General features: G+C 46.8%; 1 protein-coding gene across 1 annotated transcript in view; it reads right to left on the bottom strand.

Moving 5' to 3' along the window:
- Positions 1-326: 326 nt before the first annotated feature.
- mbd2 (methyl-CpG binding domain protein 2) overlaps positions 327-15,269 on the bottom strand; it is a 97,478-nt gene continuing 82,535 nt past the window's right edge. The window contains exon 7 of the mRNA XM_071342144.1: positions 327-951. The gene's annotated coding sequence lies outside the window, so the exon portion shown is untranslated. The remainder of the gene's footprint in view (positions 952-15,269) is intronic.

Here is a 15,269-nt window from a genome sequence, read left to right as displayed (position 1 = left end):
AGGCCAGACAGGTTAAATACATCAATCAGTAAGTGACTAGTGGCTACAAAATAGTTCTGGTCACCTTTAAGTACATGTCTGTTTTTTTGGGGATGAAACCGGTCTCTAAACATTTCCAATTTCATATCGTGTCTTCTCATCATAACTCCGTTTACTTGATCATGGCACCCTATTCCCTATAAAGGTGTACTATTTCTGACCAGGTCCCGTAGGGAATAGGGTATATAAAGGTTAAAGGGTGCTATTGGCGACAGGGCCACTGTTACTCCTACCTCTTTATAAAACGCCATCATAACCCCATTACAGAACACTACAGAGACCAACACTTGTGAATATAATTATTTATTTACTCTTAACGTGATGCAAGAAATTTACACATTGTTCTCTCAAGGTATAAAATATGTCTTAAATAAAGAGTTTTTTATCTCCATTTACACGTTCATGTAAATGTTCATGTAAATGAATGAATCATGTGTTAACAAACCCTGAAAATAATATTCAATCCCTAAAATAGTTAGCAATACCAATCCAGCAGATTGCAACAAAGTTCCCAGAAGTTCAAATAGTATTGCTCAATATTCACCTTTATAATAAAAAATTATGACACAAAATAAGCATTGTTCTGAAATTATATATAGATATTTACATCAACAATAGTTTAGTCCAAAAAAAAAAGGCCTTGGTTTGAAGCTAGGTGAGTTAGATATCAAGGGATGTGTGACGTTGTGCAACGGGTCCGTTCGTCGAGCTCTTTAGAAGGCAGATTAACGGATGACCATCTCTGGAGGAGGCCCTAATAACACCCTAATCCCTATGTAATGACACTACCTTTGACAGGGGCCATAGCAGCCATAGTCAAAAGTAGTTGACTACCCAGGGATTTAGGGTGCCATTTGGGACACGGCCTCTGTGTGTGATGACTGTCTTCATCTTGGGCATTGTGGAACCTGCCTGTGGAGACAGAAAAACCAGAAGAAGAGTTGAGCATTAGGACAAACATCATTTAATGAGAACGTTAAGGCTAGCGGGAAACAACCAGGTTAGATTGGGGTGAATCACCAGCTGAATGTCCAACTGAAAACATAACATTAATGACTCCACCCTAACGGCACAACCCCCCCCCCCCCCCCCGGGCCCAAACGGGGCCACTATATTTTTGACCGGGGCCCAAACGGGGCCACTATATATGAAATAGGGTGCTGTTTGAGATGCAGTCCTACTCTAAGCTCTCAAAGGGCAGTCAGCCCCAAGAAGGATCTTCTTTAGGGGGACCAGAATGATGTGATGAGCACAGATGAAACATTCTAGATTATCAATCTAAATCAATAGGTATTTTCCTGGAAGATACCTCCCTTCAACATGAGGAGAGAGGTCAGTGTCAAAGGAGAGTGGGGACTGTAGCTGGGGAGAGAGAGAGCTGGGGAGAGAGAGAGAGAGAGAGAGAGAGAGAGAGAGAGAGAGAGAGAGATGCCCAATGTATGACCATATTAGAGAGACATATTTCCCTCAGATTACACAGATCCACAAAGAATTCGAAAACAAATCCAATTTTGATAAACTCCCATATCTACTGGGTGAAATTCCACAGTGTGCCATCACAGCAGCAAGATTTGTGACCTGTTGCCACAAGAAAAGGGCAACCAGTGAAGAACAAACACCACTGTAAATACAACCCATATTTATGTTTATTTATTTTAACTTGTGTGCTTTAACCATTTGTACATTGTTACAACACTGCATATATATAATATGACATTTGTAATGTCTTTATTGTTTTGAAACTTCTGTATGTGTAATGTTTACTGTTCATTTTTATTGTTTATTTGACTTTTGAATATTACCTACCTCACTTGCTTTGGCAATGTTAACACATGTTTCCCATGCCAATAAAGCCCCTTGAATTGAGAGAGAGAGAGAGAGAGAGAGAGAGAGAGAGAGAGAGAGAGAGAGAGAGAGAGAGAGAGAGAGAGAGAGAGAGAGAGAGAGAGAGAGAGAGAGAGAGAGAGAGAGAGAGAGAGAGAGAGAGAGAGAGAGAGAGAGAGAGAGAGAGAGAGAGAGAGAGAGAGAGAGAGAGAGAGAGAGAGAGAGAGAGAGAGAGAGAGAGAGAGAGAGAGAGAGAGAGAGAGAGAGAGGACACTTTGACTTTTGGTCTTTCTTTACTGAAACATTCTCATTTCATTTTAAACTCACCCCCCCCCACTAAAATAAAAAAACAAAATATAGCCTGTACTGCATACATGTACCATACTCACCTTTCCATCTACCACATGATACAAATCACCATACACAAAAAACAATACCCTCTCCTACAACCGTATATCCAAAACATCTTCCCCAGCTGTACAGACAGCCCCCCCAACACACCATATCTCCTCAAACATCTCCACACATTTTATCATTTTATAGAACTCAAACTCAACCCTAAGGCGCGCAGAGACCATCCCATTAAACAATAGTAAAGGGTCTGTTATCCCCCCACCTTTGACCCTGTTTCTCCTTGTTAGCCAAATAGCTAACTTTGCCTGAGCAAACAGAAAATTCAACAAAACACATTTTTCTTTCTCCTTACTCGAATACCTGTATCCCATTATAAACATCCCAACAGCAAAAACCCAACCTCTCACACAGACATTCCAACAGAGACATTAATGGCATTAACCTGGTGCACACAGACAACACATGAATCACAGTTTCTTTCATTTGACAGAAAGGACACCCCTGCCCGATTCCCGGATCAACACGTGCCAACCAGCTGTTAGTGGCCAGGGCTCCATGAAGAACCCTCCACTGGAGGTCCCCTGACCTCTTTGGTACTGGGGGTTTGTAGAGCGCCCTCCATCTAAAACCCATCATACTCTCCTCCCCACATACCCCCTGCCACTGATGTGCCTTCACTCCTGTTAGGCTTCTAATGTTCCTAACCTTAACGCAGAGGTTGTAGAGGGCTTTACCTCCACCCCCTCAAACTCCCCCAGGCTCGGAGTGTTAAAATCTAACAAGTCCTCCAGACCCCCTTGCCAGTCTCCAGTCTCTGCCGTCACCTGCAGTGGCGGAAACATTGGTGGCCCCTCTCCCTTTGGCCTCTCAAACATCCCCCTTACCGGCTCAGACAGTGCCTCCTGAATCTCTCCAGCAGCCTAAGCGACGTTATTCCTGTTTGTTGAGCCAAGACCTCCGGGGTTTTCCACCCCTCCTCTCCCAGCATTCTCAGGTCACCTAGCCTTTGTACACCCCTGCCATCAGTTGCCTCTGCAGGGCGGCAGACTGAACCGATCTCAAAGGGATGGCTGGGTTGTGGAAAATAGGCTCCTCCCACACCCACTGCCCAGGCTCCACACCCCCTTCTCGTGTGGGCCTTAATAGCTGCCAGGTCCTCAGCACCGCAGAGTAAAACTCTGAGAGACCTGCTGTACTCAGCCTCTCCAGCTTCATGAGGAACAGCTGCCGGTCCAACCCTAAACCGCCAGCTCTCCTCAGCAGCGCGCATGCTGGTTCCCTCCAGCCAACATCAGTATGGTACAACAGTCTCTGCACCGCCTTTAGCCGGAAGGCAGCCATCCTGCTCTCCAGTTCCACCAGGCCCTGTCCTCCTTCGTGGGCGGTCATGTACAACACTGCTGCCTTCAGCCAGTGATGTCCCGACCAAAAGAAGTCCACCAGCTTGCGTTGCAGGTCTGCAAGCAGACCGGCGGGGGGGTTGAGGACAGCCAGTTTATGCCACAAGGAAGATGCCACCAGGTTGTTAATTATCAGCACCCTCCCTCTATATGACACTTGGGATAGGAGCCACCTCCACCTGGCCAGTCTTGACACCACTGCCTGTGACAGCCCCTCCCAGTTCTTCCTGACCCACCTCTCCGAGCCCAGGTACACCCCCAACACTTTAAGCCCTTCACAACCCCACTGCAAACCCCCTGGAAGCAGAGGAGGAGCCCTATCCCCCCATGCCCCACATAACAGAGCTTTGCTCTTTCCCCAGTTTACCTTAGCTGATGAAGCTCCCTCGTACACCTTCAGACTGGTCTCTAGTTCCTGCATATCTTGCCCATCCCTGACCATCACAGAAACATCATCTGCATATGCTGAGACTGCTATTCCTGTCACCACCTCCATGCCTGTCCAGCACACTCCCCGCAGTCTCCTGCGTAGCAGTCCTAAAAAAGGCTCAATGGCTAGTGTGTACAGCTGCCCAGATAGAGGGCATCCTTGTCTAATGCCCCGTCTCACCCAGACTGGCCTACTGAGCCCCCCTCCCACCTTAACCATACATGACGCCCCAGCATACAACAGCTTCACACAGGTCACAAAACTCTTCCCAAACCCATACACAGACATCACATTAAACAGATACTCATGATCCACTCTATCAAAGGCCTTCTCTTGATCTAAAGAGACCAGTCCAAAGTTCACATTAGAACCTCTCGACAAGTCCAACATGTCCCTAATCAAGAACAAGTTGTCCGTGATTGAGCGTCCCGGTACACAATATGTCTGGTCCTTGTGTATTATAGAGTCCAGATGGGACTTCAGTCTGTTAGAGAGGACCTTGGCAAAAATCTTGTAGTCCGCACAGAGTAATGCCACAGGCATCCAGTTCTTAAGTTCACACAAGTCCCCTTTTTTGGGCAGGAGAGTCAGAGCCGCCCGACGGCAGCTCATCGGCAACTCTCCTACCCCGATGCACTCACGCAAGACGCAAAAGAAGTCCTGTCCAATTATTCCCCAGAATTTTTTGTAAAACTCCACTGGGAGTCCATCGACCCCCGGTGCACGACCGGGGGACATCTGGGTTACGGCCTCTGCCAGTTCATGTGACAACAGAGGAATGTCCATTTCATCCCTCTGTGCCCGAGAGAGCTTAGGGAGTCCTGCGAACAAGACCTGAGCACACATAGGATCACACATTTCTGCCCTATACAATTCAGTATAAAACTCCACAGTCCGCTCCCGCATCTCCCCCACCACAGAGGTCACCCGCCCATCAGACAGCCGTAGACAATGCATACCCTTGGCTTCACTGCTCTGTCTTTCCAAACCAAAGAAGAAGGAGCTGGGAGCATCCATCTCCTTGAGCATGGAGAACATAGCTCTTACAAGTGCTCCCTTTGCTTTAACCTGGAAAAAACTGCCCAGGTCCCTACGTAATTCGGCTAAATTAGCCTGGAGGCCTACATTGCCTTGCCCCACCATCTCTACCTCCATCTCACTAATACACCGCTCTAGTTCCCCCAATACTCTCCTAGCCTCTGAGGATGAGAGAGCTGTGTACTGTTGACAGAAAAGCCATATTTGCACTTTCCCCACATCCCACCATTGACTCAGAGACTCATACTCCTCTCTTCGCTGCCCCCACCTTTCCCAAAAAGTCTGGAAAACTGAGCAAAAAGTGGCATCTTGTAAGAGCTTTACATTGAACTTCCAATAAGATGCCTGCCGGGGCCCTGGTGAAATAGACAGCCGAGCCATGGTTATGTGATGGTCCGAAAACCCCACTGGGAGAATGGTAGCACCCAGCAGCCTATTGCTCTGATTCCTAGATATGTAAAAACGATCAAGTCGGGCTGCACTCACCCTAGCCCCAAAAACCTTCACCCATGTATACTGTCTTGTGTTTGGATGTTTAGTTCTCCAAACATCCACTAGGTCAAACTGATTAATGATGTCCCCTAACACTCCCACTGACACTGAATGAGGCTCTTCCCCATTTCTGTCTTTTGTAAAATCCATTGTACAGTTCCAGTCACCTCCGATCACCAGCGTCTCCTCAGGCGCTACTTGTGAGAGTTCCTGTCTAAGACTCCCAAATAGAACCCCTCTTTCTCTCCCTGTGTTAGGCGCATACACATTTATAAAAACAAAACCCATGCTGTTAATTTCTGCTTTAACAACAAGCAACCTACCCTTACACACTTCCTTTGAGGAGCAAATTTTTACAGACAGACCCGGTGCAAAAAGGACTGCCACCCCTGCACTAAGATTTGTCCCATGGCTCAACACACTTGCCCCTTTCCACCAGAGCCCCCAATCAACTTCATTCACCACATCACTATGCGTCTCCTGCAGAAATAACACATGTACTTTTTTTTGTTTTACATATTCACCCAACACACTCCTCTTTCCCGCATCTCTGGCGCCATTTATATTAAGCGAGCCTACCCGAAGAGTCTCCATAAGAAGTGGGAGAAAAGCCAGCAGAGAAATAGACCAATAGCAAAGCTCAAAAAGCCCCAGTGTCAGAAAGAAATTAAACATTTAAACAGTGTCTGAAGGTAAACCTTTACGCACTGTTGTGACCCACTTCCTCAACCTAAACCATTTCTTGGGTGAGAGTACACCATGCCCCTCATTTCTCATAGCATGTTGTACTGATCTTACAAACTTTCTAGGATCAGGAAAAAAAGCCTCAAGATTAACTTTTTTCCCCTTAGTCTCATTCAGGAACCTTGTCAGTTCTCTCAACGTGTACTTAGACCCCTCTGGTTGACTGGCTGTCAGCTCCGGGCCAATTGAAGAGGAGTCTGAAAAAAATAACTCCTCATCCTCTTCCTCAGACTCACTTTCCTCCTCTTCTCTATCTCCCACCCTGACCACCTGCTCTTTCTCTCTGGTTAGGGCCTCACCCACAGCAACAGGCAACATTTACATGGTGCCTTTGTCCACACCCTTTTTCCTTTTCCGCTTGACACCCTCCTCCTCCCCCCCTAATCTCTTACACTTCCCCACTATACTCTCCTCATCCACTAGAATAACCTGACTAGACCCAGTATCATCTACACCACCCTCCATAGCATGACTAGGGCCAGCCTCAGCTACCCCACCCTCCATAGCATGACTAGGGCCAGCCTCAGCTACCCCACCCTCCATAGCATGACTAGGGCCAGCCTCAGCTACCCCACCCTCCATAGCATGACTAGGGCCAGCCTCAGCTACCCCACCCTCCATAGCATGACTAGGGCCAGCCTCAGCTACCCCACCCTCCATAACCTGACTAGACCCAGTATCATCTACACCACCCTCCATAGCATGACTAGGGCCAGCCTCAGCTACCCCACCCTCCATAGCATGACTAGGGCCAGCCTCAGCTACCCCACCCTCCATAGCATGACTAGGGCCAGCCTCAGCTACCCCACCCTCCATAGCATGACTAGGGCCAGCCTCAGCTACCCCACCCTCCATAGCATGACTAGGGCCAGCATCAGCTACCCCACCCTCCATAGCATGACTAGGGCCAGCCTCAGCTACCCCACCCTCCATAGCATGACTAGGGCCAGCCTCAGCTACCCCACCATCCATAGCATGACTAGGGCCAGCCTCAGCTACCCCACCATCCATAGCATGACTAGGGCCAGCCTCAGCTACCCCACCATCCATAGCATGACTAGGGCCAGCCTCAGCTACCCCACCATCCATAGCATGACTAGGGCCAGCCTCAGCTACCCCACCCTCCATAGCATGACTAGGGCCAGCCTCAGCTACCCCACCATCCATAGCATGACTAGGGCCAGCCTCAGCTACCCCACCATCCATAGCATGACTAGGGCCCGCCTCAGCTACCCCACCATCCATAGCATGACTAGGGCCAGCCTCAGCTACCCCACCCTCCATAGCATGACTAGGGCCAGCCTCAGCTACCCCACCCTCCATAGCATGACTAGGGCCAGCCTCAGCTACCCCACCCTCCATAGCATAACTAGGCCCAGCCTCAGCTACCCCACCATCCATAGCCTGACTAGACTCAGCCTCTGCTATACCACCATCCATATCCTGCCTAAACCCAGCACCCTTTACACCACCCTCCATAGCATAACTAGGGCCAGCCTCAGCTACCCCACCCTCCATAGCATGACTAGGGCCAGCCTCAGCTACCCCACCATCCATAGCCTGACTAGGGCCAGCCTCAGCTACCCCACCATCTCTAGCCTGACTAGACCCGGCCTCTGCTTCCCCACCATCTCTAGCCTGACTAGACCCAGCCTCCACTACCCCACCATCTCTAGCCTGACTAAACTCAGCTACAGCTACCCCACCATCTCTAGCCTGACTAGGCCCAGCCTCATCTACACCACCATCTCTAACCTGACTAGGCCCAGCCTCTGCTGTCTGCATCTCCTTACCCCCTGCACTTTGACCTCGATTTCCCCCACTGGCGCTTGTACCCTCACCTTGTCTACGGCCTTTGTGTGGGCACGCACACAAAGTGCTCTTGTGCCCCAAATCCCCACATTCAAAACACCGTAGACTATCTGTGCTGGCAAAACCTGCATAGAGCCCCTCCCCATGTCTCACTTTAAAGTGCACATTTAGCTGTTGCTCGTTGTTGTTCAGAAACATAAACACTTGCCTCCGGAACGAAACAACGTGTTTAACGGCATCTGCCTGAAACCCTGCTGACACGGAAACCGCTAGCAAACTTACCAAAACGACTCAGCTCTTTCCTAATTTGATCATCCGTAATAAACGGAGGCAAATTTGCCACTACAACTCTTGTTGAAGGGGTAGAGAGAGGTGAAATTGACACCAACACATCCCTTACAAATATTCCGCTAGCAATTAGCCTACCAACCAAATTAGCCCTTTTCATGAACACAACCACAGCTTTGTTCATTCTAGAAGCAGAATGTATAAACTCAGCTCCTACCTGTTCACCGACCGCGAGCAGAACCTCCTCCACCTTAACTCCGTTCTCAGGAACACACCTGAATCCATGCTGTATAGACAGCGTCTCCTCCGCGCTAGGCTGAGAAGCCATCGCGCACACCACAACTTCCAAACCCCAGGAAAGTTACTCTGTCCTCTTCCACCCTAACTTTGAAAAAAAACTTTGGATACCGCTAAAACAAATATTGCATTAACCCTCCACCATAGAAAATAACATGTAAAGAAAAGAATCAAGAAAGTTAGTTAGGATAGAGCTTTCCACACCAAACACTCAAACTCCAAAAACACCCAGCATGCACTGCGAGAGAGAGAGAGAGAGAGAGAGAGAGAGAGAGAGAGAGAGAGAGAGAGAGAGAGAGAGAGAGAGAGAGAGAGAGGGAGCTGGGGAGCGAGAAAGAGGGAGCTGGGGAGCGAGAGAGAGAGAGAGAGAGAGAGAGAGGGGGAGCTGGGGAGAGAGAGAGAGAGAGAGGGAGCTGGGGAGAGAGAGGGAGCTGGGGAGAGAGAGAGAGAGAGAGAGAGGGAGCTGGGGAGAGAGAGAGAGAGAGAGAGAGAGAGAGAGAGAGAGAGAGGGAGCTGGGGAGAGAGGGAGCTGGAGAGAGCTGGGGAGAGAGAGAGAGAGAGAGAGAGAGAGAGAGAGAGAGAGAGAGAGAGAAAGAGAGAGCTGGGGAGAGAGAGAGAGAGAGAGAGAGAGAGAGAGAGAGAGAGAGAGAGAGAGAGAGAGAGAGAGAGAGAGAGAGAGCTGGAGAGAGAGAGAGAGAGAGAGAGAGAGAGAGAGAGAGAGAGAGAGAGGAGAGGGAGAGAGAGAGAGAGCTGGAGAGAGAGAGAGAGAGAGAGAGAGCTGGAGAGAGAGAGAGAGAGAGAGAGAGAGAGAGAGAGAGAGAGAGAGAGAGAGAGAGAGAGAGAGAGAGAGAGAGAGAGAGAAAGAGGGAGCTGGGGAGAGAGAGAGAGAGAGAGAGAGAAAGAGGGAGCTGGGGAGCGAGAGAGAGAGAAAGAGGGAGCTGGGGAGAGAGAGAGAGAGAGGGAGCTGGGAAGAGAGAGAGAAAGAGGGAGCTGGGGAGAGGGAGAGAGAGAGAGAAGGAGAGATCTTTGTAAGTATAAATGTTTACTACTTGTTTATTTCCCTTGTTTATTGTCTATTCCACTTGCTTTGGTCATGTAAACACGTTTCTCATGTAAACATGTTTCTCATGCCAATAAAGCACTTTGAATTGATAGAGAGAGAGATTGATATACTGTAGAGAGCTAGAGAGAGAGAGACATAGCAAGATATACACAGTACCAGTCAAAAGTTAGGACAGACCTACTCATTCAAGGGTTTTTCTATATTTGTACTATTTTCTACATTGTAGAATAATACTGAAGACATCAAAACTATGAAATAACACATTTGGAATCATGTAGGAACCAAAAAACTATTAAACAAATCAAAATATATTTTAGATTTTAGATTCTTCAAAGTAGCCACCCTTTGCCTTGATGACAGCTTTGCACACTCTTGCCATTCTCTCAACCAAAATAAATAAAAAATGGTACTGTATATAAATGATTTATAAAGGCAGGCACATTTAACAGTTAGGCTATTGATTATTGATTATAGACCTAATTAAGTTAGGGTTCTTTCTCTTTTCTTAGTTTCAGAACCGCGGACCGCGACCAACGCGGGAGAAAGCACAATTTGTTATAAAATAAATATTATTTTTTATTTGTGTTGCACCATTGTTCTTACACAGTATAACCACATACAATTTCAGTAGCCGATGTCTTAGATTGACGGACTGTACCATCCCCACGGACTTCACAATGGATCAGTCCACTCAGACAGGCACCAATCAGACACCATGATTTTGATTACTTTTTTTGTTTTTTTTGCCACTGCTCAACTAAAGAAATGTCGTTAGACTAACAGCCAAACTATCGACCAGTCAACTAAATAGGGTCAGCCCTAGTGTGAACTGCTACGAAGACAATTTAATTTTTATTTATTTGACATTCATTTAACTAGGCAAGTCAGTTAAGAACAAATTCTTATTTTCAATGACGGCCTACCGGGGAACAGTGGGTTAACTGCCTTGTTCAGTTTTGATCTTACTAGTTACTAGTCCAACGCTCTAACCACTAGGCTACCTGCCGCCCCACAATAATTGTATCTATAATGTTTGCTACACTATATACCATTCTACTAACAGGTACAATATCATTTCATATACATAATATGGAATCCATTTTATTATCTACCTGTTTGGTGCATTATGTACAGATCGCTGGATATTAGTCAATTAAAATAACAAAGGTAAAAAATTATTTTATAGGTCTATATATTAATCCAATATTTCTCCAATAAAGATAACTAATCAACTGATCATCATTGATTAGCTTTCATCATCAACACAATCAACAAATCAGCTCTAGAAACACTAACATTTAAAAATAACGTTATATAATGTGTTATTAATATGTTGTACCAGAGCAATTACACATCTAACTTTGCAACAATACCTGCACTTATGGTATCAATGAGCTATTTAAAAAAAAAAACGTTTTAAAAAAACTAGGAAACTGCATACCAATAGCATATTTGCATTAGCACAAGAACATTAGCATATTAGCATTAGCATATTAGCATTAGCACAGTAACATTAGCATATTAGCATATTAGCATATTAGCATATTAGCATTAGCATGTTAGCATTTGCATATTAGCATATTAGCCGGCGGGGCCAGTAAATGGTCCACAGTCAATATAACAACATTAGTAATCATCTCCGCTAGTAAAAGGCTTTCACTTAAACCAAAAAGAGAAAAGTCTATAATTAGGACAAAACGGTCCTATATTTAAGTGTTTGCCTGCAGCGCAACCATTAATTATACATACTTAGAGGCAACATTGGGACAGTGATTACTCAAGGAATCAAATATTAACATGGTTCTCCTCTCCTTTACCACGAACACCGACAGCTGGAGGGAAACGTTGCATGTTAATGTTGACAGGAATGCAGCTAGGCTAGCTACAGTGCCATGCGCCTCAAGAGTGTTTTAACCTTTGGAAAAGATTAACAACAGAAATATAACTCTCTACTTTGATTTATTCCCCCCTGAATACAGATCCACTAAATGGCAGGATGGTGTTAATTGCTCTGTAATAATTAGTGATGCATTAGATTCCTTAATAATCGAATAACTAATGATATTCTCTCTCTTGTAACACCCCCAGAGGCCCACCTCACTCTCACACACACACACACACACACACACACACACACACACACACACACACACACACACACACACACACACACACACACACACACACACACACACACACACACACACACACACACACACACACACAGTTCAAACTCTTTCTCACCCGTATCAGGTTTCTAAATGACGTTGAACTCTTCTTCTTTGCCCCGTGTCTAAACACGCTGTAATTAACAGAGAAGCTAAAAGAGAAGGACAGCCTATTTGGAGAGATATAACATTAATGACAACCATGAGAGAAATAATGACTTTAACCCCCCCCCCCTCATTTAGTTCCTGTTTCCTTTCTTAGACTGCTGATTGGTGCAAAGACTGGTGGTGTCGGGGCTCTGCAGTGAGAGGAGATTAAAGACTGGTGTGTCGGGGCTCTGCAGTGAGAGGAGATTAAAGACTGGTGGTGTCGGGGCTCTGCAGTGAGAGGAGATTAAAGACTGGTGGTGTTGGGGCTCTGCAGTGAGAGGAGATTAAAGACTGGTGGTGTTGGGGCTCTGCAGTGAGAGGAGATTAAAGACTGGTGGTGTTGGGGCTCTGCAGTGAGAGGAGATTAAAGACTGGTGGTGTCGGGGCTCTGCAGTGAGAGGAGATTAAAGACTGGTGGTGTCGGGGCTCTGCAGTGAGAGGAGATTAAAGACTGGTGGTGTCGGGGCTCTGCAGTGAGAGGAGATTAAAGACTGGTGGTATCGGGGCTCTGCAGTGAGAGGAGATTAAAGACTGGTGGTGTTGGGGCTCTGCAGTGAGAGGAGATTAAAGACTGGTGGTGTCGGGGCTCTGCAGTGAGAGGAGATTAAAGACTGGTGGTGTTGGGGCTCTGCAGTGAGAGGAGATTAAAGACTGGTGGTGTTGGGGCTCTGCAGTGAGAGGAGATTAAAGACTGGTGGTGTTGGGGCTCTGCAGTGAGAGGAGATTAAAGACTGGTGGTGTTGGGGCTCTGCAGTGAGAGGAGATTAAAGACTGGTGGTGTTGGGGCTCTGCAGTGAGAGGAGATTAAAGACTGGTGGTGTCGGGGCTCTGCAGTGAGAGGAGATTAAAGACTGGTGGTGTTGGGGCTCTGCAGTGAGAGGAGATTAAAGACTGGTGGTGTTGGGGCTCTGCAGTGAGAGGAGATTAAAGACTGGTGGTGTTGGGGCTCTGCAGTGAGAGGAGATTAAAGACTGGTGGTGTTGGGGCTCTGCAGTGAGAGGAGATTAAAGACTGGTGGTGTTGGGGCTCTGCAGTGAGAGGAGATTAAAGACTGGTGGTGTTGGGGCTCTGCAGTGAGAGGAGATTAAAGACTGGTGGTGTTGGGGCTCTGCAGTGAGAGGAGATTAAAGACTGGTGGTGTTGGGGCTCTGCAGTGAGAGGAGATTAAAGACTGGTGGTGTCGGGGCTCTGCAGTGAGAGGAGATTAAAGACTGGTGGTGTTGGGGCTCTGCAGTGAGAGGAGATTAAAGACTGGTGGTGTTGGGGCTCTGCAGTGAGAGGAGATTAAAGACTGGTGGTGTCGGGGCTCTGCAGTGAGAGGAGATTAAAGACTGGTGGTGTTGGGGCTCTGCAGTGAGAGGAGATTAAAGGTTGTGTGCGTCCTTGCCTGGTTGAGAGAGAGAGAGATGAGGAGAGAGAGAGAGAGAGAGAGAGATGAGGAGAGAGGGAATGAGAGAGAGAGAGAGAGAGAGAGAGAGAGAGAGAGAGAGAGAGAGAGAAAGAGAGAGGGAAAGAGAGAGAGAGAGAGACAAGGAGAGAGACAAAAGTGAGAGAGGACTGTCATAAATAACAGCTTCAACTCTGTACAGCAGGCTAATTGGTGCGAAGGCTTTGTCTACTGTACACGGTATAATCATATCCATCCCCTATTTAACAGGGATTGGAGGGTATGGTGGAAGGCAGGCTGCTGGCAGGCTTGCAGGATTTCTGTCCAAAATGGCACCCAATTCCCTACATAGTTTACTACCTTTGACCTGGGCTTGTATGAGTGCCATATGGGCCATGGTCATATGTGGTGCACTATGTCGGGAATAGGGTGCCATTTGGGATGCAGAAGCTGCGGTGAGAAGGCACTAGAGGTGCTGGCTGGCTGGCTGGCTGGCACAGACAGACAGACAGACAGACAGACAGACAGACAGACAGACAGACAGACAGACAGACAGACAGACACAGACACACACACACACACACACACACACACACACACACACACACACACACTTCTACAAGTAGTATAGTCCGTCACATTCCTTATCACCATAGTCTAGGAATTCCTTTCCATGCATCTAACTAAGTCTCCTTGAATCGATCACTTCTCTCCATCACAGGAGGCTGGTGGGATGAGCTACAGGAGGACGGGCTCATTCTAATGGCTGGATTACAACCAATGAAACGGCGTTAAACATGTGTTTTTCCATCCGTTTGATACCGTTCCATTAATTCCCATTCCAGCCATTACCTCATAAAGCTCCTCCTCCACCAGCCTCCTCTGCTCTCTATGCAGGCAGTGACACTAGCTAAATCTACATAAATCTACATAAATGAAGAGTATTTTTCCTGAGAGAAAAGACTTGTGGAAATGCTTCTTTATCATTTGGTTTAGAGGATACATCAGCGTGATGTATCGGACGCACATTTATCTTGCAGACTGGTTGGCGACCACGAGCTTAAATTAATGCAAATACTATTCACTTCGGTGGTTTGGATTTAAATTGTGTTTTGTGTTTCGCATTGTTCCCTGCATATGAATCTCCAGATGAAGAGAGTCAAGACATATAGCAGCCTATTCATCACAGCCACACAGAAATCAATCAATGTATTGATAAGCTACCAAGGGAGTTTAAAAAAAAAATATATATATATCCTTAACTTTTCAGCAAACTCTTGGTTGTACACAAACCACAAACCACTAAAGAAATGAGTAATGGCAGAACCTAGTGTGCTGTTCCAGGTGAAGCCAAACAGCAAAATGGATAATTTGGAAGTGGATGTTTCAGTCAGATAGAGAGAGAGAGAGAGAGAGCATCAGCATTCAGGAGGAACCTCAGAGTTTTAATGGACCTTCTAATATGTTTTTTCAAAATGGAGACGTGCTCACCCATGAAAGATATTCTGGAGTTAAACTGGAAATGGCCCCCTTTGGACTGGAGTTAGCTTCATAAAATGAGACGGGAGAGGAGGGGGAGCGCACTGCTGCGGGGAAAGGCAATATGAACTATTCATTTAGTTTAAACATTCATTACAGGTAGATAAAAATGATTAGGAGAGGGACTGCGTCCCAAATCCACCCTACTTTTCAATAGGGTCCATAGGGAATAGGGTGATGTAGTTCTCTGGGTCAACAGCAGTGCACTATATAGGAACATCTCTCAGTGAAGGCATCAGCAGAG

This window comes from Salvelinus alpinus, chromosome 1 (assembly GCF_045679555.1).
Source record: "Salvelinus alpinus chromosome 1, SLU_Salpinus.1, whole genome shotgun sequence".
NCBI classification, from domain to species: domain Eukaryota; kingdom Metazoa; phylum Chordata; class Actinopteri; order Salmoniformes; family Salmonidae; genus Salvelinus; species Salvelinus alpinus.
This window is presented reverse-complemented; position numbering and strand designations above follow the sequence as displayed.